This window comes from Durio zibethinus, chromosome 15 (genome assembly GCF_047325235.1).
Source record: "Durio zibethinus cultivar Kanyao isolate XHJ-2024 chromosome 15, ASM4732523v1, whole genome shotgun sequence".
Lineage (NCBI taxonomy): Eukaryota > Viridiplantae > Streptophyta > Magnoliopsida > Malvales > Malvaceae > Durio > Durio zibethinus.
Window position 1 is genome coordinate 24,432,595 of NC_143176.1, and position 24,597 is coordinate 24,457,191.

General features: G+C 41.8%; 3 non-coding genes and 2 pseudogenes across 3 annotated transcripts; all 5 read right to left on the bottom strand.

Annotated features, from left to right (window-relative positions):
- Window positions 1–6,775: 6,775 nt before the first annotated feature.
- On the bottom strand, window positions 6,776–10,151 carry LOC149514849 (25S ribosomal RNA). Its single transcript, XR_016328425.1, has one exon. It is a non-coding gene; the product is annotated as a 25S ribosomal RNA (ribosomal RNA).
- A 214-nt stretch (window positions 10,152–10,365) lies between these two features.
- LOC149514850 (5.8S ribosomal RNA) lies at window positions 10,366–10,520 on the bottom strand (annotated as a pseudogene).
- Window positions 10,521–10,809: 289 nt separating this feature from the next.
- Window positions 10,810–12,620, bottom strand: LOC149514851 (18S ribosomal RNA; annotated as a pseudogene).
- Window positions 12,621–20,132: 7,512 nt separating this feature from the next.
- On the bottom strand, window positions 20,133–23,478 carry LOC149514852 (25S ribosomal RNA). Its single transcript, XR_016328429.1, has one exon. It is a non-coding gene; the product is annotated as a 25S ribosomal RNA (ribosomal RNA).
- Window positions 23,479–23,706: 228 nt separating this feature from the next.
- LOC149514853 (5.8S ribosomal RNA) lies at window positions 23,707–23,862 on the bottom strand. The gene has a single exon (XR_016328434.1). It is a non-coding gene; the product is annotated as a 5.8S ribosomal RNA (ribosomal RNA).
- Window positions 23,863–24,597: the final 735 nt, after the last annotated feature.

Here is a 24,597-nt window from a genome sequence, read left to right on the forward strand (position 1 = left end):
TTCATAGGCTGACTTAGACATAAGGAGCTCATTCCTAGTCTAAGGCTACATGGATTTCGATTTAAAGGTCCGAGCCTATGATAGTTGGTATCAGAGTAGGTTTTGTTCGGTGATGTTTAGATCACACTCAAGGCATTTATAGAAATGGCATCCCAGAGTAATGTTGCTAGCCAACAACCAGAGGCCTAGGAGTAAAGCTATGGAAGGGGGAAGAAAGCTAGTTCGAGGGACATCTAGTCTACCATGGATGGGAGGCTGTCTAAGGTGGAGGTGACAGTGGGCGATGTGAAGGAGAAGCTTGACGAGGTTGAGACTCACATCAAGGCATTGGACTCCAAGGAGGAAGAGCTTAAAAACGAGTTACAAGCGGCTCTGAATGAGGTCATTGACATGATCACCCAGAGGAATGAAGCCTTGGAGGCCCAGGTGGAGACCATGCACAAGAAGATGGAGGAGCTTAAGGGGGAGTTTGCTGCTTGTAAGACAACCATTGGGAATGGCATGATAATTGGAGTGTCTAAGACCCGTGTGGAAATTCCCAAGCCCAATGAGTTCATGGGGACTAAGATAGCCAAGAAAGTAGACAATTATCTATGAGGGATGGAGTAATACTTCTAGGCCATGAGCATATAGGACGATGCTACTAAGGTAAGCACCACTTTAATGTAATTTACTGATGTTACCTTATTAAGGTGGAGGCATAGGTAACATCGACCCTAAAGATGAATGGTTTGTTGAAGAAAGGGTAATGGCCTAGACATAAGCATGGACACCCTACACTTATGTACTGTACACCTAAAAAAGCCCATTGAGTGCGAGAAGAGGGTAAAGACCCCATGGTGTAAAGTATAGGGTAATGACACATTAGGCATAGAGGCGTTGCATGGTTCAACAAGCTAGGATCACAGAAGCCTATGTGATGCAAGTGTTGCATTCCCCAAAGGGCCAATTGAGCACGAAGAAAGGGTAATGGCACATCACCAACTAAGGCACTGCTTAATTTGATAAGCATTAGTTTCATAGGAACCATATTAGGATTATGACTAGAACAAGGGATGACTATGATGTTGTACTAAGAACCATCATGTACTAAGAACCATTGTGTGCCAAAGACCATCAAGACGAGAGTGGGACATCGATCTGACAAGTTTGAGAAAATGTCATGGTTTGCGCATAAAGTCCTAAGCCAAGTTAGTTGATAGACTCAGCTTTTTCCAATTGGTGTAGGTGAAAGACCTAGAAGGATTGAGACTAAGGTCTTAAGGGCACATACTAGGCTTAGTGAGCAAGCTAGGGCCTAGGCTAAGGTGCAAGAGTATGGTGAGATGAGCAGCCTAGTACCAAGAATAGGGACTACTCATTGGAAAGATCTAGAATACCCCAAAAGAGTGGCATGAGATGGTAGGCACAAAAGGCTCTAGATTAGCCTAGAGACAGGCTAGGCACACAAGTGCAGAAGAGTCTAGAAAAGCCTAGAGGTAGGCCAAGTGCATGGCCATTAAAGGTTCTAGAAGGGCCATGATTAAGAATAGAAATAGGTACTGTAGTGCCTAAATGAGAAAGCTTTGGAAGGCCCTAGCTCTGAGTACAACAGTGATTAAATGAGGATGTTCTAGAACCCACTAGGCATGGGCACCCAACTAGTATGCCAGACACTTCCAAACATGAGGCTCAATAGGGAGTCTAGAACCAGCTAGATTTTACAAAGGCCTTAGCCAACCTAGGAAGTGTCTAAGGACTATGCAATGGACTAAAGGCATATGATGGCCACACACTTGGATCAATAAAGGCCATATGTGCTAGGGAGACTTAAGTATAAATAAGGGTCTTTCCTTTCATTTGTAAGAAGTTAGCAACAAAAAGAGAGAAGTTAAAAGAATCAAGTCTTAAACTTAGCCATACATAGAGACTTAGGGATGGACATAGGAGTCATTGTAAGGACAATGAGTAATTATACATAATGTCAAGTAAATAAAAATACAATTGCTTTAACTCTCCTTCCTAGCTTTCTCTTAAGCTGCTAGAGAGCCAATGGAGTGCATAGCACAAGCATTCAGCACAAATTTGGAAAAAAAAGCTAACTTAGGTAGATGGACAGTAGTTTCCAACCTAAGGCTGCACAAGTGCTAAACTTTAGCCCCCTACCCATGAAACATGCATTGGCTTAGCTAGGCCAAGGCATTTTTGTGGTTGATGAGAAGGGACCACGAGGTTGCCAGATACCCAAAGACTTGGCCAGACCAAGCTTGTGACCACCGCTTTTACTTGCACCACCTTAAAGAGCCATTGTCCAATTTAAAGGCTTGGTCTAGGGTCTAAGGCAAGATCAGCTATAGGCATGGGTATGAACTTGGCATAGCTAAGCCTTTTTCTCATGCATGCCAACTGATTAGGGTGATGAAAGGTTACAGGTCACTAGAGCAACTAGTCACCTAACAACACAGGTAGAAGGCATGCATGGCTTGGATTTTGCTCCAAAGATATTGTCGTGGATGTATGTAATGACAAGCTCATCATGCACACCTTTTCCCTTTATGGGGATGAGAGAGGGGCCTAAACAATCTCCCTTTAAAAATCATGAGAGATTTTACAAATATTTTAATAGTAGACATTAAAGTGTCTAAACTGGAGACACTTTTTCAAATAGGCATATCCTGCACTAAGTGTCCATAGGTGCCAATAATGGTCGAGGCATGTGTCCGTACCAAGGCCCAGCATGTGCCGATAATGTTCAAGGTAACTGTTTGCACCAAGGGCCATCATGTGTTGATGTTAATTGAGGTATATGTTTGTACCAAGTCCAAATTATGCCAATGCTAATCGAGGCATGTGCCTACACCAAGGGCCAGATCGATGCATATACCTACACCAAGGGCCAGCATGTGTCAATGGTGATCAAGGCAAGTGCCCATACCAAGGTTCAAATTATGCTAATAGTGATCAAGGCAAGTGCCCATACCAAGGGCCAACTTGTGCTGGTGATGGTTAAGGCATGTGCTCATACCATGTAGTAGCATGTGCTATTGATGGTTGAGGCCCTAGCCAAAGTTTGATTTTGGGCCACAATGCACATGTTGGGCTCAGGCATGTGTTGGTACTGCATTCTTTTGCCTATAACACCATCACTAAAGCATCATCAGAGAACCTGATCGGTGGCATTGAGGGTTCTAATAATTAGGGGTGGTGGGCTAGAGGGTGAGTGTATGATGTGCGATGGGTGCTGTCCTCAGCCCTTATATTAGCCCTTTATCCCCCAAAAAACCTTGACAACTCTCCCCCTTTTATAAGCATAAGAGCTTTTACAAGTTCATATCTAATAACAATTCAAATGTTTGAAATGGGGATGCTTTTTTCAAATGGCCATAAAATCTTCCATACTTTTAATTTTTTAACTGAATTTTTTTGTAGATGCCAATAAAAATACAAAGATCATGTATATCAAATTTTGGGCCAAAACTCTTAAAATAATTTTAAAAAATCCTAAACCGTAAAAAATTTTAAAAATCATGAAAAATAGAAAATGGTTCATCTTGCCATGAAACTTCCCATGAAGGCTTAGGAGACCATTAGAGGAATTTACAAGCCATAAAAATGGCATTGGCATGAAAAAGAAAGATGTGCCTAAACCTACCTACTATCCGATCTTGGTTTGCATGGTGCATAGCCCAGGAAACTACCATTTACATGCTTAGCTACTGTGCGGCCTTAGGTAGGAAACTATCATCCGTATGCCTAAGTTAGCCTTTAATCGACTCTTTGTGCTATGCACTTATGCTGAAACTCGACAAACCTCCTAGGAGTTTAGGAGAAAGCTAGGAAGGAAATGGTTAAGGCAAGAATAGTTTATTTACTTGATGGGGTATGTACACTTACTCTTGGAACATGGTCCTTATGTGTCCTGTACAAAGGCTTTCAAGGCCTAAGTCTCTAATGCTTTATACTTCTCTCGTTGTCACTTGATTATAGCTTATGTACAAATCAGAGGAAGACTCGCCTATTTATACTTGAACCCTCTTGGCATTTATGGTTAGAATGAATCTAAGTGTATGTCCATTAAAGGCCTTTTAGATAGTTATAGGGCACCTAGGCTCTAATAAGTTTGGCTAAGACCTTTCTAAAGATCTGCTAGTTTTAGTTTCCCTGTTGAGCCCCTTGGTTTGGAAAAGTTCAGGCACTTCCCTTGAGTGCTCATGCTTAATTGGTTCCAGAGCCTTTTCCATTCGGTGCCACTTTACTTGTAACTAGAGCTTTTTAGAGGCTTCCTCATCTAGGTTCTATAGTGCCCATCATTGTGCGTGTGCCTAATCCTTCTGGAATCTTCAATGCCCTCACACCTTGCTTGCCTCCAAGCTTCTCTAGCCCTTTCATTCCCACCCATTTGGCCTATCTCCAGGTTGATCTAAAAGTTTCCATGCCCGTAAGCCTAGCCTATCTCCAGGTGGTTCTAGGCCTTTTTGTGCCAGACTGCTTGTGCCATATCTTAGGGCTTTCTAGAAACTTCCAATGAGTAGCCTTCATCCCTATCACTGTACAACTTACCTTAAGTGCACTTCTACACTCTGGCCTTAGCTTGATCCACACTTGGGTAAAGTAAGTGCCTTTACGGCCTTTGTTTCAATCCTTCCTAGTGTATTGCCCATATCATCATAAGCAAGTCTCGTCACATAACCCTCTTAGTCTTAAACTTTTGCATGATCTATGACACATGCATCGAGGGTCATTTGATGTTGATGGTGGTTGAGGCATGTGCATGTGTCATAGTCTGCAAGGTAGTCTAGGTCTAAAGGTTCTCTTTGAGTAGAGGAGTAGTCCCTATTCTTATGGGATAGGGTCTAATAGTCATGGAGACCAGGCCTTGAGGCTTAATGAGGCCCAAGTCACAAGGAACTAGTGTAGAACAATGGTATGGGTAGTGTTCAAGACTCCAGAGGCTTAGGCATAGTGTTCATGTTTGGCAAAATTGAGCCAAGCCTAAGTGTGGTTGCTAATGAGTGCTTATATGAATTTACAAGCCATAAAAATGGTATTGGCACGGTAGAAATATGAAGATGTGCTTGAACCCACCTACTGCTTGATCGCGATACGAAAGATGCATGGTTTAGGTCCAGTATACTCTCGTGTGGTGCGTAACCCAACATGTGCTAGTGGTGGTCAAAACATGTGCCGAGACCAATGGCTAACATGTCCCATTGGTGGTTGAGGCATGTGCATGTATCACGATCTACAAGCTGGTCTAGGCCTAGGGATTTTTTCTAAGTCATGAAGCAGTTTTAGTTCTAGTGGGATAGGTTTCGACAATTAGGGGGACCAAGCTTTGAGGCCTATAGAAGGCACAAGTCATAGGGAACCAACCTAGAACAGTGGTATGGATAGTGATCAAGACTCTGGAGGCTCAGGCATGGTGTTCATGTTCTGTAAAATTGAGCTTGGCCTTAGTGTGGGCATTGGTGAGTGCTTATATGAATTTACGAGCCATAAAAATGACATTAGGATAGTAGAAATTCGAAGATGTGCTTGACCTTACCTACTGCTCGGTAGTGGTGCACATGGTGCATGGCCCAGGCATAGGATACCCTTGCATAATGCATAGCCCAGCATGTTACAATGGTGTTTGAGGGAACTATCTACACAAAAAGGCAACATTTACCGTTAATGGTTGAAGCATGCACTAAGACCAAGGGCCAACTTGTCTCAATGGTGGTTGAGTTATATGCACGTGTCACAATCTGTAAGTTGGTCCTAGCCCAAGGTTTCTCTCCAAGTCAAGGTGCAGTTCGAGTTCTAGTGAGACAAGGTACAACAATCAGGGGGACCAAGCCTTAAGGCTTATAGGAGGCCTAGGTCATGAGGAACTAGCATAAAACAGTGGTATGAACAGTGATCAAGACTCTAAAGGCTTATACACAGTGTTCAAATTTGGCAAAATTAAGCCATGCCCAGGTGCGAGCATTGATGAGCGATGCGTAGGCACATAGTTGGAACCAGGTACGAGCATTGATGACTGAGGTGTGAGTGCATGGTTAGGCCTAGGTGGGGGTACATGGTCATACCTAGGTATGGGCCCACTTGAACACAGTCTGAGAAGGATCATATTTGAGGGCTTCTAGAAGGCCTAACACAGTAACACAATCTTTGACAAGTTAGAATTATGCTGAGTACTTGAGTTTTGTAGGCTGACTTAGGTAGATGGGGTCAATCTGCATGGAGTTTGGCTTGAGATTAGAGCCTATAACCCATACACCAAGCATCATTTAGTGTCAATGGTAATCGAGGGTCAGACAAGTGCCTTAGGTGGGAGGTTCATGGTACACATGCTGCACCAAGTGTCAGCATTTACCAAAGAGGTGTTTAAGGCAATAACCTACAACAAGGGCCCACTTATATCGATGATGGTCGAGGCAAGTGCCAATATCTAGCTTTAGTGTCTAAGGTAACATCTCACACCAAGGGGCTAGCATCTGCAAATGGTGTTGGATGCGATTGCCTGCACCAACCAAGGGCCAAATGCTGTCAATGGTGCTTGAGGCAACCACCTGCATTGGGGCCAACATGTGCCGATATAGTTTGAGGCAAGTTCTTGCACCAAAAGTGAGCCCATCACTGTAACAAATACCAAGAGCATTCAATTGTTGTTGACTTGTATGCTTAAGGAAGGGACATCATCACCCGACTAAATCAATTACAATGGAGAACACCATTTATCCCCAAACCTAGTGCGGTGTGGTGAAAAAAAAAATAAAGTGAGAGGACTTCAGTGGCTATGGTGGGGGAAGGGGTGAATCAAAGCAACAAAAAGGTTGAATCTCAGTGGATCATGGCAACAAGGCCACTCTGCCACTTACAACACCCTATTGTGTATTTAAGTCATCTACAAAGGATTTTTCCCACCATTTGATGGGAATTGAGCTTCAAGTAGGCTCGTATGGCTTGTTTGCTATAGGTGCTACACCTATGACATATGCCTTTAAGGCATAGGCCTCTACTAATGGTCAATAGTTGGGCGATAGATGCATGTGTCCCTTTTAACCTAGATTTTAATGTAGAGGCATTTAGTCATAATCAAGTACAAGGTAGCTTCATGCCACTAGCTTTTCAACCAAGTAGGATAACCAGATGTATGAATCAATGATTCGTCTTGTATTAGGTTGAATTATTATTGTGATCTACCATTAGTATGGTAAAATTAACCAATCTCATGATGGTGTAAACCTAGGTCACATTCCTTATTGGTGGGTGAACATCCAACACTTGGTGAATTTTACTTCACAATGATAGGAAGAGCCAACATTAAAGGATCAAAAAGCAACATCACTATGAACACTTGTCTATCATAAGCCAGTTATCCTTCTGATAACTTTTTTGACACCTCTAGCTTCAAATTCTGAAGGTCTACAGGATTAACAAGCCATGCTTTCATGGTTTATTCCTACTGGAAATCAAAATCAAATGAGCTTTTATCCTTTTGTTCCATATGAGATTTTTATTCTCGTTGAGCTCATCTTAGGACACTTGTATTATCTTTTAATAGATGTGCTACCCCAACCAAACTCTCTACCTGACAATCTCTTTTACCTTATCAATCGATCAAGGTTGGCCTTAGGCCAAATAGAAGGGGTTCTACTCTGTCTCTGATTCATGGAATAAGTAAAATAATGTTAAAAGTTGTGGTATTTCAATTTTGACTTAGGGTTCCCACTTATCCTACACCTCTTAATTCATTTTAAAAGGTTAGACTACAGTCAAGCTGAATAGGGTCTTCTTTCCCAACTGATTCTACCAAGCCCATTCCTTTGATTGTGGTTTCATTAGATAGTAGATAGGGACAATGGGAATTATGTTAATCCATTCATGTGCTCACTAATTAGATGACGAGGCATTTAGCTACCATAAGAGAGTCATAGTTAGTCCTGTTGTTTACCCTCACTTGGTTGAGTTCTTCACTTTGACATTCAGAGCACTGGGTAGAAATCACATTGCATGAGTATTCGTAAGGACCATTGTAATGCTTTGTTTTAATTAAATAGTTAGATTCCCCTTATCCATATCAATTCTAAGTTGACTATTCATTGCCAGGGAAAGCCTTCAAGGAAGCTTTCCAAGTCCATCCTTGATCAGCACATAACGACCCACTGTTGCCATGAGAGTAGCTCAAGTAGTGCATCGATAGCCAATGAGTTTGGGATTAGGACCCCGTGCCTGGCCCTCAAAGCCAATCTATTTCTTGAGGTTATGGATCCATTTTACTAACTTTCCTTGCCTACATTGTTCCATTGACTAGAGGCTATTCTCTTTAGAGAGTGATGCGATTATGAATACGATTGGGCATGGAGAGTACTCGATCTTCTAGATTTTCAAGGGTTGTTGAAGGTACACCAAACACCATGTGACTTGTGATACTTTTTTGATTGCTAGACCCTACCTCTGGCTAAGCCATTTTTAGGGTGGGCAGGCCATAAATAGAAAAGATAACTCTTCCCAAGGCCCCCTCCAACACCTCTAGACTAGCTAATATTGCTATCAGCTTATGCATCCTGGTTCAAGAATTTTAACTCAATTCCTTTTTAAAGCTCACATTGGACACACTATCGGATGGGCTTCCCCCATTTCTTAGGATCGACTAACCCATGTGCAAGTGCAATTCACATGGAACCTTTCCCCTTTTTAGCATTTAATGTTCTCATTTGAATATTTGCTACTACCATCAAGATCTGCACTAAGGCTGCTCCATGGGGCTCATGCCCAGGCTTTGCTGTGACCACCATGCCTTTCTACTCATTGAGACCTGGCCTTTGCCCTTGCCTTGATAACTGCGTATAGGTCACACGTTTAAATGCCATCCATTTTTTAGGCTAGTTGATTCGATGGGTAAGTCATTACACACTCAATGGATTTCAACTTTCATGACCCTCATCTTACTATCTTAATCGACCAACACCCTTTATGGGTTCTAGGTTAGCATGCAGTTGGGCACCATATCTCAGCTTCTAGTTCATCCCTTATTACCAGTTTTGCTTACCAAAAATGGCCCACTTAGAGCTCTCGATTCTGTGGCACGGCTCAATGAAGTAGCTGCACCATCCTACCTATTTAAAGTTTAAGAGTAGGTTGAAGGCATTACACCCCGATGCCTCTAATCATTGGCTTTACTCGATAGAACTTGCTAAGGGCTCCTACTATCTTGAGGCAAACTTAAGAGGGAACTAGCTACTAGATGGTTTGATTAGTCTTTCACCCCTAAACCTAAGTCAGATGAATGATTTGCATGTTAATATCACTGTAGGCCTCTATCAAAGTTTTCTCTAGCTTTACCCTCCTCGAGCATAGTTCACCATCTTTTCTATCCCAACAGGCATGCTTACACTTGAACCCTTCTCAAAAGATCAAGGTCAATTAGTGGTGCACTCATGAAGGATCTCACCAATTAGCTTTCTTGCACCTTATGGGTTTTCTAGCTTGTTGACTTGCACACATGTCAAACTCCTTGGTTCATGTTTCAAGATAGGCTGGATGGGGAGCCTATAGGCCAATGTCAGGAGCATACGAGTGCCAAGGCACACTGATATGACTTGTGTTGCATTCCATAATTACAAAAATGACATCTCTATAGGCATATCAAAAGCCTAGGCTCAGGCCACCACCATGACCCGTATTGGTCCATGCTTCGAGTCGATCTATAGATCAGCTCTAGCCATTCCATGTTTGACCAAAGTGCATAGCCAACCCCTATTTAATTCCCTCATAACAATTTCAAGCATTATTTTAATCTCTTTTCAAAAACCTTTTCATCTTTCCTTTACGGTACTTTTTTGCTATCGGTCACTACCTGTATTTAGCATTGGATAGAATTTACTGCTCGATTTGGGTTGCGTTCCCAAACACAACCTGACTCACAGATTGCACCTCATTGTGGGATAGGGTCTAGGCACAATAGGGCTTATACCTTTTTTGGTGCCCTTTTCTAAAGGACATAGGCCTGGTCTGCCACTAAAAATGCTTCTCTAGACCATAATTCGGATACTAGGGGTGCTCGATTCTTAAGCTAGGCTCTTTCTAGTTTGCTTGCCATTACTAGGGGAATCCTGGTAAGTTTATTTTCCACCATTTATTGATATGCTTAAACTTAATGGGTAATCTTGCTTGACATAAGGTGGTGATGCAAGCATTGACCAAGTGATGCAAGGGGCTTGATGGGGTCTAGATAGACAATGGTGCATGTCATAGGAGATGAGGCACATCGAGAGCTTTACCACTAATGGTTGGTGCTATCATTGCCAAGGACTCACTTTTGGGCCAACCATGATTGACAAGATCATAGGAGGTTGTCTTCTACCCCTTCACCAAAAGCCCAATGGGTAAGGGGTGGAAGGGCAATAATGCACGGTGCCCTTGGCCTAATGGAATAGGAAGCAACTTGCATTCAAAGATTCAATGATTCATGGAATTTTGTAATTCACACCAAGTATCGCATTTTGCTACATTCTTCATTGATGAGAGAGCCAAGATATCTATTGTAAATAGTCATTTTGGTTTTTCATGATAGAAAGAGTCATGGTGTCACCCTCATACACATTGCAAATGGGATGGCAATGGCACACATGCTCTTTTTCATTAAGGTTCCTTAGTGTGATTCATGTCAGGGGTTCATTATTTAGCCACAAGCAATGATACCATTCATGTCACCCACTTAAAAGGTAAAACGAATCAATCGCTACACATGCATAAGGCTAAAAGGGGCTTAGGGCATAAAGGCACCCTCATCCCTGGTGTTTCACTAATGCGTTTGTAGGTCATTCGATAAGTAGGTTTCGACAATGATCCTTTTATAGTTTCACCTATGAAAACCTTGTTACGACTTCTCCTTCCTCTAAATGATAAGGTTCAATGGACTTCTTACAACATCTCTGGCAACAAAGCATCCACATTACCATGATCTAAACACTTCACCAGACCATTCAATCGGTAAGAGCAATAGGTGGTGTCTACAAAGGTAAGAACATAGTCAACATGAGCTGAAGACTCATGCTTACTAGGAATTTCTCGTTGAAAACTAACAAGTGCAATGATATATCCCCACCATGATGAAATTTCAAAGATTACCCAAGCCTGTCAGCCAAGGCTATAGACTTGTTCAATACATCAGTGTAGTGTATGAGCATCCCAGAACATCTATGGGTGTCATAGACCTGCTATTCCCTCAAACTTTCTTGGCCTAAATGGCCATAGTCCCTCTAAAAAGCTAGCCACAAAGAATCACCTCTGCGTAGCTAGTTAGTATGTTGAGATCTTGTTCATTAACAAAATTAACTAGATAAATCACTCCACCAACTAAAAACGACCATGCACCACCACCCATAGAATCAATAAAAAGCTTTCAATCTGTCAATCCTTACTATGTGTAGATCGGGTTAGTTTCTCTGTGTTGACTGAAATTAAGCTATAGGTTCCACTCCTAATGGTGCCCTTCTATCAATTCCTTTAAGTTTTAGCCTTATGACCATATTCCCTTTGAAACCCAAAGATTTTGATTTCTCATAAGGTACCAACAGAGTCCTAAAAGTAACATCCATTGATCCCTAGTTGGCATCATTTATGGTAGAGACTAGGATGGTATCTGATCATGTTTTAGCCTCTAACTTTTATTCTTGATTAATAAAAATATCCTTGGTAAATGCTTTTGTAGTTGTTCATCTCTTATAAATCCAAGAATTTCACCTTTGACTATGAAATACAAATGCCTCTCATTGTCTTTGTTAATCATTACTCTAATCTTGAAGGCCAACGCAATAGGACTAAAATCCTATGATGTTATTCCATGCTAATGCATACAAGCAAGGGCCTACTTTAAGCACTATAATTTTTTCAAAGTAGCAGTGTCGGATGAATGACCCAGCTAGTTAAGGCCAAGGGCACATCGTCAGTAGTAAGGACAAGTAAACCGATGCTTATTGTGAGGTAAACCAGATGACTTAACCCTAGCTCTAACTATGAGATTTTTAACTGCAACAACTTAAATTTGTGCTATTAGAGCTAGAATTACTATGGCTACTGGCACCAGACTTGCCCTGCAATGGATTCTTGCTAATGGATTTAGATTGTACTCATTACAATTGCTAGACGTATAAAGCTCAATATTGTTATTTATTGTCACTAACTCCCTATGTCAAGATTGGGTAAAATCTGCTCTTACTGGCTTCCTTGGATGTGGTAGCTATTTCTCAGGCTCCCTATCCAGAATCGAACCCTAACTCTCCATCACCCATCACCACCATAATAGACCACAATCCTAGCATCAAAACTTCATAGGGCAAAATTTTGAATGATGTGTTGCTAGCACAACATAAAGGCCATGTAATCCATGAAGTTATCACGAATCATCAAAACAACAGGCAAAGCTTGCGTCGACCTTTTATCTAATAAATGCATCCCTTTTAGAAGTTGGGGTTTCTTCATGTATTAGCTCTAGCATTACTATGGTTATCCGAGTAGTAGATACCATCAAATAAACTATAACTAATTTAATAAGCATTCACAGTTTCACAATCTGAATTAGTTTATAACACCACATAGGCCTCAATGCACCAACTAAGCAGTGAAGAGAGCCAACATAGAGCACAAACGTCTTGCATGTTAAGCACATAAAATGCATAACATTAGATGAGGAAGGTCCAAAGCCTATGCCCATAAAATGTTCCATATCTAAGAGCACTCTCGAACACCAGTGCACTAATGTAGCCATGGCAGTTTGGGTGGCATAATTAGGTCATGAGGCATGATTGAGTTTTGACTCATAGCCTCTAAGGACATAAGATTGATAAGGGATGGCAAGACATTCGATTTTCATTGATTCGGTATGCGGTATAGGATCCTAATTGCACCCCCAAGGTATAATGACCACATAGGGGTAGATTGTAATAGATGATGGGTCCATAGTTTGATGCATCAAGCTTGAAGCCTACCAACATGCACAACCATAGCACCACTCCTATGCCTATTACTACAAGGTAGCATCCATACACATTGGTCTATAACCCATCCAATCGATTATTCGATGAGCAAGTAGATGAGACAATGTACGAGGCCATGCCACAACTGCTTGGCATGGGAAAAACACAAGCAATGTCCACGAGACTGTCCCTACTATCCAATAGGTAACAATGGCATAATTGGGTCATGATGCATCATTAAGGTTTGACTCGTAGCCCCTAAGGACATAAGATTGATGAGGGATGGGAAGACATTCAATTTCCATTGATTTTGGCATGCGGCATAAGATCTTAATTGCACCCCCAAGGTATGATGACCACATAGGGGTAGATTGAAATGGATGATGGGTGAATAGTTTGATGCATCAAGCTCAGAGCTTGCCAACATGCATAACTATAGCACCACTCTTATACTTATTACTACAAGTGGTAGCATCCATGCATACTGGTCTATAACCCACCCAATTAATTATTTGATGAGTGAGCAGATGAAACAATGTACGAGGCCATGCCACAATTGCTTGGTATGGGAGAAACACAAGCAATGTCCATGAGACTGCCTCTGCCATCCAATAGGCAACAATGGCATACACCCCCAATGCTTAGTCTAGCCAGGACTATACACACAAACTCTGTTGTCACCATCCAAAGAAGACATTGGTCGATTCAAGAACTTGTTCCTAGGGCCTTGGGCAGCATCAGCTGCATGCACGGGCTCGACTAGGCCTAGGCATTTTTGTGGTCGATGAAAAAAAACCATGATATTGCCAAATACCCGATAGACTAGGCTAGACTAAGCCTACAACCATAGCTTCTGCTTACACCAACCCAAAATGCCATTACCTGATTCAAGGCTTGGTTTGGGGTTTGGGGTTTGAGGTAGCATCAATTGCAGGTATGGGCTTGAGCTTGGCATAGCCAAGCCCTTTTTACGTATGCATGCCAATCGATTAAGGCCATGGGTGCCTACGAGTCACCAAAACAAACATTCATCAAACAACATGGCCAAAAGGCATGCATGGCCTAGATTTTGCTCTAATGATGTTACCACGAATGTACATAATGACAGGCCCATCATGAACACCTAAAGAGCATGAAAGATTTTATAGATGTACTAGTAGTAAACATTAAGGGGTCTAAAATAGGGGTACTTTTTTCAAACAGGCATATCCTACACTAAGAGTTTATATGTGTTGATGGTGGTCAAGGCATGTGCCCTCACCAAGGCCTAGCATGTGCTGGTGGTATTTAAGGCAAGTGCCAGTAGCGAGGGCCAACATGTACCGATGGTGTTTGAGGTAACTACCTACACTAAGGGCCATCTTCTACCGATGCTAATTAAGGCATGCGCATTAGGTCTAGATTATGCCAATGCTAGTTGAGGCATATGCTTGCACTAAGGGTTAGCATGTGCTCACACACCATGGGCTAGCATGTGCCAATGGTGGTCGAGACAAGTGCCCATACCGAAGGCCAATTTGTGACGATAGTGGTTAATGCAAATGCTTATACTAAAGGCCAGCTTGTGCCGATGATAGTTAAGGTATATGGCCACACCATGTGCCAATATGTGCCGTTGATGGTCAAGGCCTTGGCTAAAGTTTGATTCTAGGCCGCGGTACACATGCTAGCCTTTAGCATTTGTTTTTCCCAAAGGCACAATCTTTGGAGCATCATCGAAGAACCTGATCGATGGTATTAAGGGTTCTGACGATTGAGGGTGGAGGGCCAGGGGTGTGTGCACATGATGTGTGATGGATACTGGTCTTTAGCCCTTATATTGCTCCCTTATCCCCCAAGGAACCTTAACAACTCATACCTCCTTAAATAGCATAAGAGCTTTTACAAGTTCATAGGTAGTAGCCATTCAAGTGTCTAAAATAAGGATGTTTTTTCCAAATGGCCACAAAATCTTCTACATTTCAATTTTTTAGCTAAATTTTTTGTGAATACCAACAAAAATATAAGCATCATGTACCAAATTTAGGGTTAAAACTCTTAAAAAAATTTAAAAAATCTTAAACCTTGAAAAATTCTAAGCATCATGAAAAATAGAAAACAAGTCATCTTGCCATGAAACTTAACATGAAAGCTTAGGGGACCATTATATGAATTTACAAGCCATAAAAATGGTATTAGCATATGTGCTTGAACCTACCTACTGCTCAATTATGGTGTGCATGGTGTGTGGCCTAGGCCTAGGATACTCGTATGTAGTGCATGGCTCAGCATGTGCTAATGGTGTTTGAGGGAACTACCTGCACAAGGGCCAGCTTATGCCAATGCTGATTGAAGTATGTGCCAAGACAAAGGGTTAATAAGTCTCGATAATGGTCGAGGCATATGTATGCACTGAGGGTTATTTTATGTTAATGGTGGTCGAAGCATGTGCATGTGTCATGATCCACAAGCTAGTCTAGGCCCAAGGGTTCTCTTCAAGTTAATGAGTAGTTCCAGTTCTAGTGGTACTAGGTTTAACAACTAGAGTAACTAGGCCTTAAGGCCTGCTAGAGGCTCAGGTCATGGAGAACTAGCATAGAACAGTGGTATGGGTAGCGATCAAGACTCTAAAGGCTCAAGGATAGTGTTCAGGTCTAGCAAAATTGAGCCAAGCCTAGGTGCAGGTGCTGGTCCCTTTAAACCATCCTGTCGACACTTTCGATGCTTTTTTTGAGTTATCTATGGCACCCTCTCTTGTAAGGAATTTGGTTGTACTATAAAACTAATATTGTGGCACTCTATTGCCATTGGTTTCCCTTTATCATCTTTTTAAAAGGTCCCAATCCCTTAGCAGTCTAGACTAGCACCTGGTTACTCCTCGTTGGGCCCCTTCTAGGGTTGTTTACCATTGCCACTTTGCCTTTGGACAACCTCTCTTCCCATTTGATGGTTGAAAGCTTTAGGCACTCCCTAACCCAATATGGACTAGCATAAAAATAGCAACTCATAGGCCTCATGCCTTTGCTAATAGTTTGTTGATCTTGCTAAATCTAGGCTTTCTCATAGCCATTTCCTCTCTTAAGGAATTACCATCGGTGTCTCCCCCACTCTCTCATTTTTCTTTTGGCCTAGGAAACTTAGAGCACTTAACCTGAGTTAATGATTCTATAGCAACTCTAGCCCGACTCAACTCTTGAATGCCTTTTCATTGCAACTTGACCTTGACCCATGGCATTAGTCTATTAATGAAATGTTAGGCACCTCCACTCTCGATCATAAGCTTGCATTAGCAACCATAGTATCTCGTAATGTAGCATGGTCAACCTTGAGCTTAGCTATCTCTTCTCACAAGGTTGTCACCATGGACTCTAATGCCTTAGTACATTACATGAACTTTTTTAGTGCCTTATTCAAGGGTCCCTCAACATCATAAAACCAATCTATTATTTGTAAAATAGCCTACCATACTTCGCTAATCAAGTGCTTGTTGGCACATATCTTTCTAAAACTTTCCCCCACTTGTTTGTAGGTAGGCACTCTTCAAGCACCTCTCTTTAGCCTTTTTTCTAGTTTTCCCTAAACATGCTATAGCCCAAAACATGCTTGCACAACTTACCATAGTGCTTACACACCACACTAGGATGCCTGCATGTAAGTCCCCTAACTTGCACTAATGCCAACTTTGGCTCTTTACACCAACTTTAGCTCTTACGACAACTCTGGCTCTTCATGTCATGAGTAGAGATCTATTGCACATTTTGAACCAAGGCTCTGGTCACCACCTTTGGTTTGATCCAGGCTTTGATACCCTCTAGTATTTGGTTCTGCTACATACTCCTAGCTCCCCCAAACTAGACTTTGATACAACTTGTCATAGGCTGAGACTGAAGCTCCAAGATCGTACAGCTTCATAATAGGGGAATGAACTCTTCTACATCCTAGATCAGTCTAACATAAGAAACAATGCATGATCACTCTAGACTGTGGGGTTGGCTGCCAAGTACATTACAAAACAAAAAGGCATAATAAGTGTTTAAAGAAAGGCTAAAAGAACAATAAAAAGTTTAAGGCAAGAGTAAGGATGTTATTACTCAATGGTTTTAATGTGTGTGTAATGAAGATGGGGGACTCTCTCTTTATAGCTGAGTCCCTCTTATAATCAGAGCCTAAAATACATTCTTAAACTTTAGAGATTACAATCCTTGATTTTAGGGGATTTGGTGCTATTGCACGATCTTTGACTTGCTAAAATCATGCTAAGCACTAGGCCTTCTAGAAGCCCCTAAATATAATCCTTCTAGGACTATGTTCATGCATGCCAAGACTTGGGCTTGACCATGTACCCACACCTCGATCATTAATGCTTCTGTTTGGATCTAACTAGGTGCCCACCTATTGTTCACTAGTCTCGTCCATGGGCCTGGCTCAATCCTGCCTAACCTTATCCCCTTTTTTAAGCCTCTAGAGTCTCGATTAGTACTCACCCCATTGTTCTAGGCTAGTTTCATGTGACTTGAACCTTTAACGCACCTTATGGCCTGGTCCCTTAAGCTATCAAACTCTATCCCATTAGAACTTGTACTGCTACTCAACTTGGAAAAAACCCTTAGGCTTAGACCAGCTTATAGACCATGACACATACACTAAAGGTCATTGGGTGATGATGTTGGTCGAGGCATGTACATGTGTCATAATCTACAAGCTGGCCCAAGCCCATGGGTTCTTTTTAAGTCAAGGAGTAATTTCAATTTTAGCGGGATAGGGTTTAACAACTAAGGGGACCAAGCCTTGAGGTGTACTAGAGGCCTAGGTCATGGGAAACTAGCCTAGAATGGTGGTGTGAGTAGTGATCAAGACTCCAAAAGCTTATGCATGGTTTTCAAGTTTGGCAAAATTGAGCTAGGACCAAGTACGAGTGTTGGTGAGCACTTATATGAATTTAGAAGCCATAAAAATGGCATTGGCTTAGCAAAAATGTACAAATTGCTTGAACCCACCTACCGCTCAATTATGGTTCCCATGGTTCATGGCTCGAGCCCAAGATAGAATGACCCAACATGTGCTGATGGTGTTCAAAGGAACTACCCACACAAAGGGCCAGTATGTGCTGGTGATGGTTGAAGCATGTGCCAAGACCAAGGCCCAACATGTCTTGATGGTGGTCAAGGCATGTGCATGTGTAATGGTCTGTAAGCTAGTCTAAGCCTAGGGGTTCTCTTTGAGTTGAGAGACAATTCTAGTTTCAGCAAGATAGGGTCTAATAGCCATGAGAACTTGTTCTTGAGGCCTACTAGAGGCCCAGGTCATGGGGAACTAGCCTAGAATAATGGTATGGGTAATGATCAAGACTTTAGAGGCTAGGACATGGTGTTCATGTTTGGTAAAATTGAGACAATCCCAGGTACAGGCATTGGAGAGTGCTTATATGATTTTACGAGCCATAAAAATGACATTGGCTTTGCAGAAATAAGATGTGCCTAAATCCACCTACTGCTCAATCGTGGTGCACATAGTGCATGGCCCAAGCCCAGGATACGTACAGATGGTGCATGGCCTAGCATGTGCCGATGGTGGTTGAATCATGTGCTAAGACCAAGGGCTAACATTTCCCAATGGGGGTCAAGGTATGTGCATATGTCTGGTCTACAAGATAGTCAAGCATAGGGGTTCTTTTCAAGACAAGGTTCAGTTATAGTTCTAGTAGGATAGGGTCTAACAGCTAGGGCGACCGAGCCTTGAGACTTATTGGAGGCCTAGGTCATGGGGAACTAGCCCAGAATAGTGGTATTGGTAGTGATCAAAACTCTGAGGCTTAAGCACAGTGTTTATGTTCAGCAGAATTGAGCCAGGCCTACGTGCAGGCACTAGTGAGCACTTATATGAAATTGCAAGCCATTAAAATGGCATTGGCATAGCCAAAATATAAAGATGTGCCTGAGCCCACCTATTACCTGGTCATGGTGCGCATGGTGCATGTTCGATGCTAAGATACCCACACATGATGCACGACCCAACATGTGCCAATAGTATTTAAGGGAACTACCCATACAAAAGGCCAACATGTGTTGAATCCAAAGGCTAACATGTCTTGATGGTGGTCGAGGCACATGCATGTGTCATAGTTCATAAGCTGGTACTAGCCTAGGGGTTCTTTTTAAGTCAAGGAACAATTCTAGCTCTAGTGAGACAAGGTTTAACAGCTAGGGGGACCAAGACTTAAAGCTTACTAGAGGCCTAGATCATGGGGAACTAGCCCAGACTAGTGGTATAGATAGTCATCAAGACTTTAGAAGCTTAGGCATGGTGTATAGGTTTAGTAGGATTGAGCCAGGCCTAGGTGCGTGCATTGGTGAGTGATGCACTAACACACAGTCAGACCCAAGTGCAAGCACTGATGATTGAGGTGTGAAAACATGGCCAAACCTAGGTGTGAGCATGCCTGAATACAATCATAGGAAGAGTAGTATATATAGGCTTCTAGAAGGCCTAATACTATAACACAATCTTTGATGAGCTAGAATTATGCTAAGCGCTTGAATTTTGTACGCTGACTTAGACAAATGGAGTCAATTCCCTGTCCAAGGTTGCATAGAGTTTGGCTTAAGACTAGAGCTTATGACACATGCATCAAGCATCATTTAGTGCCAATAGCGATCGAGAGGTAAACAAGTGCCTTGGATAGGAAAGTTATGGTACACATGCCACACCAAGTGCCAACATCTACCAAAATGGTGTTCAAGGTAACAACCTACACCAAGGGCCCACTTACATAGATGGTGGTAGAGGTAAGTACCTGTGCCAAGTGCTAGCATTTGGTAATGGTGTCCTAGGCAACATCCCATACCAAAGGGCCAACATCTACTGATGGTGCCTGAGGTAATAATTGGCTTGCATCTATCGATGGTTTTAGATGTGATAGCCTACACTAACCAAGGGCTGGATGCTATTGATAGTGTTCAAGGTAAGAACCTACACCAAGGGACAGTGTGTGCTGATAGAGTTTGAGGCAAGTGCCCTCACTAAGGGTAAGCCCATCCCTATGACAAATACCAAGGGCATTCGGTCCTCATTTACTTGAAAGCTTGAAGGAAGGATTTCATCACCTGACTGAATCAGTTGTAATGGAGAACATCATTCATCTCCAACCCTATAAGGATGTAGTGTAAAATAATGAAGTGAGAGGACTTTGGTGAATGTGTGGGGAGAGGGATGAATCGAAGCGACAAAGGATTGAATCTCAGTGGATCATAGCAGCAAGGTTACTCTACCACTTACAATACCCTATTACATATTTAAGTCATCTGCAAAGGATTCTACTCGTCGCTCAGTAGGAATTGAGCTCCAATAAGGCTTGCGTAACTTGTCTGCAGCAGGGGCTGCACCTATGACACATGCCCTTGGGGGCCATGCATCCATGCTATAGGTCAACAATTGGATGATGGGCATATGCATCACTTCTAGCCTAGATTTTGACTTAGAGGCATTCAATCATAATCCAGTGTATGATAGCTTCTTACCCCTAGCTTTTTAACCAAGCACGATGACCAATTGTGTGAATCAATAGTTCTTCTCATTCTAGGTTGAATTACTATTGCAACATTGTTATCAGTAGGGTAAAACTAACATATCTCACAATGGTCTAAACCTAGCTCACATTTCATATTGGTGGGTGAACAATCCAACACTTAAAGAATTCTGCTTCATAATGATGGGAAGAGCTGACATCGAAAGATCAAAAAGTAATGTCGCTAATGAATACTTCGTTGCCACAAGCTAATTATCCCTATGGTAACTTTTCTAATGCCACTAGCTTCAAATTTTGAAGGTCTAAAAGATCTATAGGCCATGCTTTCATGGTTCATATTTGTGCTGGAAATCAGAATGAAATGAGCCTTTTGCCTTTTGTTCCACATGAGATTCTTATTCTCGTTGAGATTATCATAGGACACCTGTGTTATCTTTTAATAAATATGCTGCCCCAGCAAACTCCCCACCTGACAATGTCTTTTGCCTAGATTGACCGACTGAGGCTGGCTTTATGTCCAAAAAAAGGGTTGTGCCCCATTTTCGATTCATAAAATAAGTAAAATAACATTAATAGAAATAGTATTTCAATTTCATCAAAAGGCTCCCATTTATCCTACACCTCTCAAGTCATTTCACAAAGTTAGACTAGAGTCAAGCTCAATTAGGTCTTCTTTCTTGCTGGTTTTGCTAAGCCCATTCCCTTGGTTGTGGTTTTGTTGGATAGTCGATAGGGACAATGAGAATCTTGTTAATCCACTCATGTGTGTCACTAATTAGATGTAGAGGCATTTGGCTACCTCAAAAGAGTTATATTACTCCCATCGTTTACTCATGATTGGTTGAAATTCTTCATTTTGACATTTAGAGCACTGAGAAAAAATCACATTGAGTGAGCATCCCTAGGGATCATCACAATGCTTTGTATTAATTAAATAGTTGGATTCCTCTAGTCCATACAAGTTTTGAGTTGACTATTCATCAGATGGGGAAGGCCTCCAAAGGAGCCATTCCTAGTCCATCCCTTAGCCTACACATATCAAATTACTCTCACCGTAGGGGTAGCTCGAGTAGTGCATTGGTAGCCAAAAGGTTCAAGACTAGGACCCCATGGCCAACCCTCAGAGCCAATCATTTTCCCAAGGTTAGAGATCCATTTTGTTGACTTCCTTTACCTACATTGTTCCATTTACTAGAGCTTGTTCAATTTGGAAACCCATGCAATTATGAGTACAACTAGGCATGAATAGCACTCACTCCTCCATATTTTCAAGGACTGCTAGGGCAAATAGGACATAATGTGACATGTGTTACTCTTTTGGCCAATGGAACCTACTTCCAATTGAGTTGTTTCTAGGGTGGACAGGTTATTAAATAGAAAAGATAACTCTTCCTGAGGCCCCTATCGATGTCTTTGGAATCCCTAATGTTGTTGTTAGCCATTGTGTCCTAGTTTAGGAATTTTAACTTAATTTCCTTTCAAAGCTTATGTTGCCCATCTCTAAGGATCGACTAACCTATGTGTAAATGCTGTTCACATGGAACCTTTCCTTTCTTTGGCCTTTAAAGTTCTTATTTGAATATTTGCTACTACTACTAAGATCTACACTGATAGTCTCTTTGCACAAGCTTGCGCATTGAGTTTTGCAGCAACCATCATACCCTTCTACTCATTAGGGCTTTACCCTTGCCTCAATGATCTAGTATAGGTCACATGCTTAAGCGCCATTTATTTTCAAAGCTAGTTGATTTGACAGGCGGGTTGTTACACACTCCTTAGAGGATTTTGACTTCCATGATCATTGTCTTACTGTCTTAATCGACCAACACCTTTGAGGGTTCTAAGTTAGCGCACAATTAGCCACTGTAACCTAACTTTTAGTTCATCCTATGTCACCAGGTCTACTTACCAAAAATGGCCCACTTGGAGGTCTCGATTCCATGGAGCATCTCAATGAAGTAGCTGCATCATCCTATTTATTTAAGTTTGAGAATAGGTTAAAGGCATTGTGCCCCAAAGCCTCTAACCATGGCTTTACCCAATAGAACTCGCTAAGGGCTCCATCTATCCTAAAAGAAACTTTAGAGGGAACTAGCTACTAGATGATTCAATTAGTCTTTCACCCCTATACCTAAGTTAGATGAATGATTTACACATCAGTAACATTATGGGCTTCCACTAGAGTTTCCCATAGCTTAGCCCCATTCAAGTATAGTTCGCCTCAACAGGTAAGCTCACACTCAAACCTTTCTCAGAAGATCAAGGTTGGTCGGTGGAGCACCTGTGAGGGATCTCGCCAATCAACTTTCTTGCACCTTATAGGTTATCTAGCATGTTAACTTACACACATGCCACACTCTTTGGTCTACATTTCAAAACAAGCTAGATAGGGAGCTTGCAGGCTGATGCGAGGAGCACACGAGTGTCGAGGCATGTTGATACGATATGTGTTACGTTCCACAATCATAGTGACAATGTCTCCATAGGCATATCGAAAGCCCAAGGTTGGGCAGCCACTGCGACATGTGTTAGTCCATGCCCTAAGCCAATCAATAGACTGGCTCTCACCATTCCACATCTAACCGGGGTGCATCATCGTCTCTCATCCATTTTCCTCTTGATAATTTCAAGCACTCTTTGACTCTCTTTTTAAAGTCTTTTTCATTTTTCCCTCATAGTACTTATTCACTATTGGTCTCTCACTCATATTCAGCCTTGGATGAAATTTACCACCCAATTAGGGCTGTAGTCCCAAACAACCTGACTCATAGATAGAGTCTTATGGTGCAATAGGATCCAAGCACAATAGGACTCTCACCTTTTCTAACACCCCTTTTTACGGGACTTAAGCCTAGTCCATCACTGAGGATGTTTCATGAAACTACAATTTGGACTCCAAGGGTTCCCAATTCTCAAGCTGGGCTTTTCTTGGTTCGCTCATTGTTACTAGGAGAATCTTGGTAAGTTTTTTTTTCCTTTGCTTATTCATATGCTTAAACTCAATAGGTAATCCTACTTGACCTAGGGTCACGATGTGAACATCGACTGAGTGATGTAAAGGGTCCAATGGGTTCAGTTAGAGGAGTGCATGTCATTGAAGATAATTCACACTAGGAGTTTTAGCACTGATAGTCACAGGGCTTTGATTGTCAGGGACTTATTTTTGGGCCAACCATAATAGATGAGATCATTTGAGGCCATCTTTTACCCTCTTACCAGGAGCTCAATGGGCTAGAGGTTAGAAAGGGTGATGATGCATGATAGCTAGGCAGGCATGCCCTTGGCATAATGGCTAAAGGTGCAACTTGCATTCAAAGAATTGATGGTTCATAAGATTATGCAATTCACACCAAGTATCACATTTCGTTGCATTCTTCATCGATGTGAGAGATGAGATATCCATTGTCAAGACTCATTTTGGTTTTTCATGATAAAAAGAGTCATGGTGCCAACCGTGCATGCACTACAAATGGGATGGTGATAGCACACAAACATTTTTTCATTCCGGTTTCTTAGTGGGATTTATGTTGGGGGTTTGTTATTTAGCCCTGGGTGATGATACCAATCGTTTCACTTGCTCGGGAGCCAGAATAAAACGACCGTCATGCATGTCTAAGGCTAGAAGAGGCATGAGGCATAGGGTACAAAGGAGTTCTTACCCTCTCAGTGTTTTGTTAAAACATTTACAAGTCTTTTGTTAAGTGGGTTTCAACAATGATCCTTTCATAGGTTTACCTATGAAAACCTTTTTATGACTTCTCCTTCCTCTAAATGATAAGGTTTAGTGAACTTCTTGTGACATCGTAGGCTGAGCTCTCATTCATTAATGAAATTAACTAGACAAATCACTTCACCAACTAAGATTAGCCATGCACCATCACCCATAGAATCAAGAATGAGCTTTAAGTCTATGAATCCTTACTATGTCTGAACTTAGTAAGTTTCCTCGTGTTAAGTCAAATTAAGCCATAAGCTCTACTCTTGGTTGTGCCCTTCTATCAATTCCTTTAAGTTTCAACCTTGAGACCATACTCACCCGAAACCCAAAGACTTTGATTTCTCATAAGGTGTTGACGGAGTCCTAAAAGTAACATCCATTGATCCCCGATTGGCATCATTAATGGTTGAGATTAGGATGGTATCTGATTG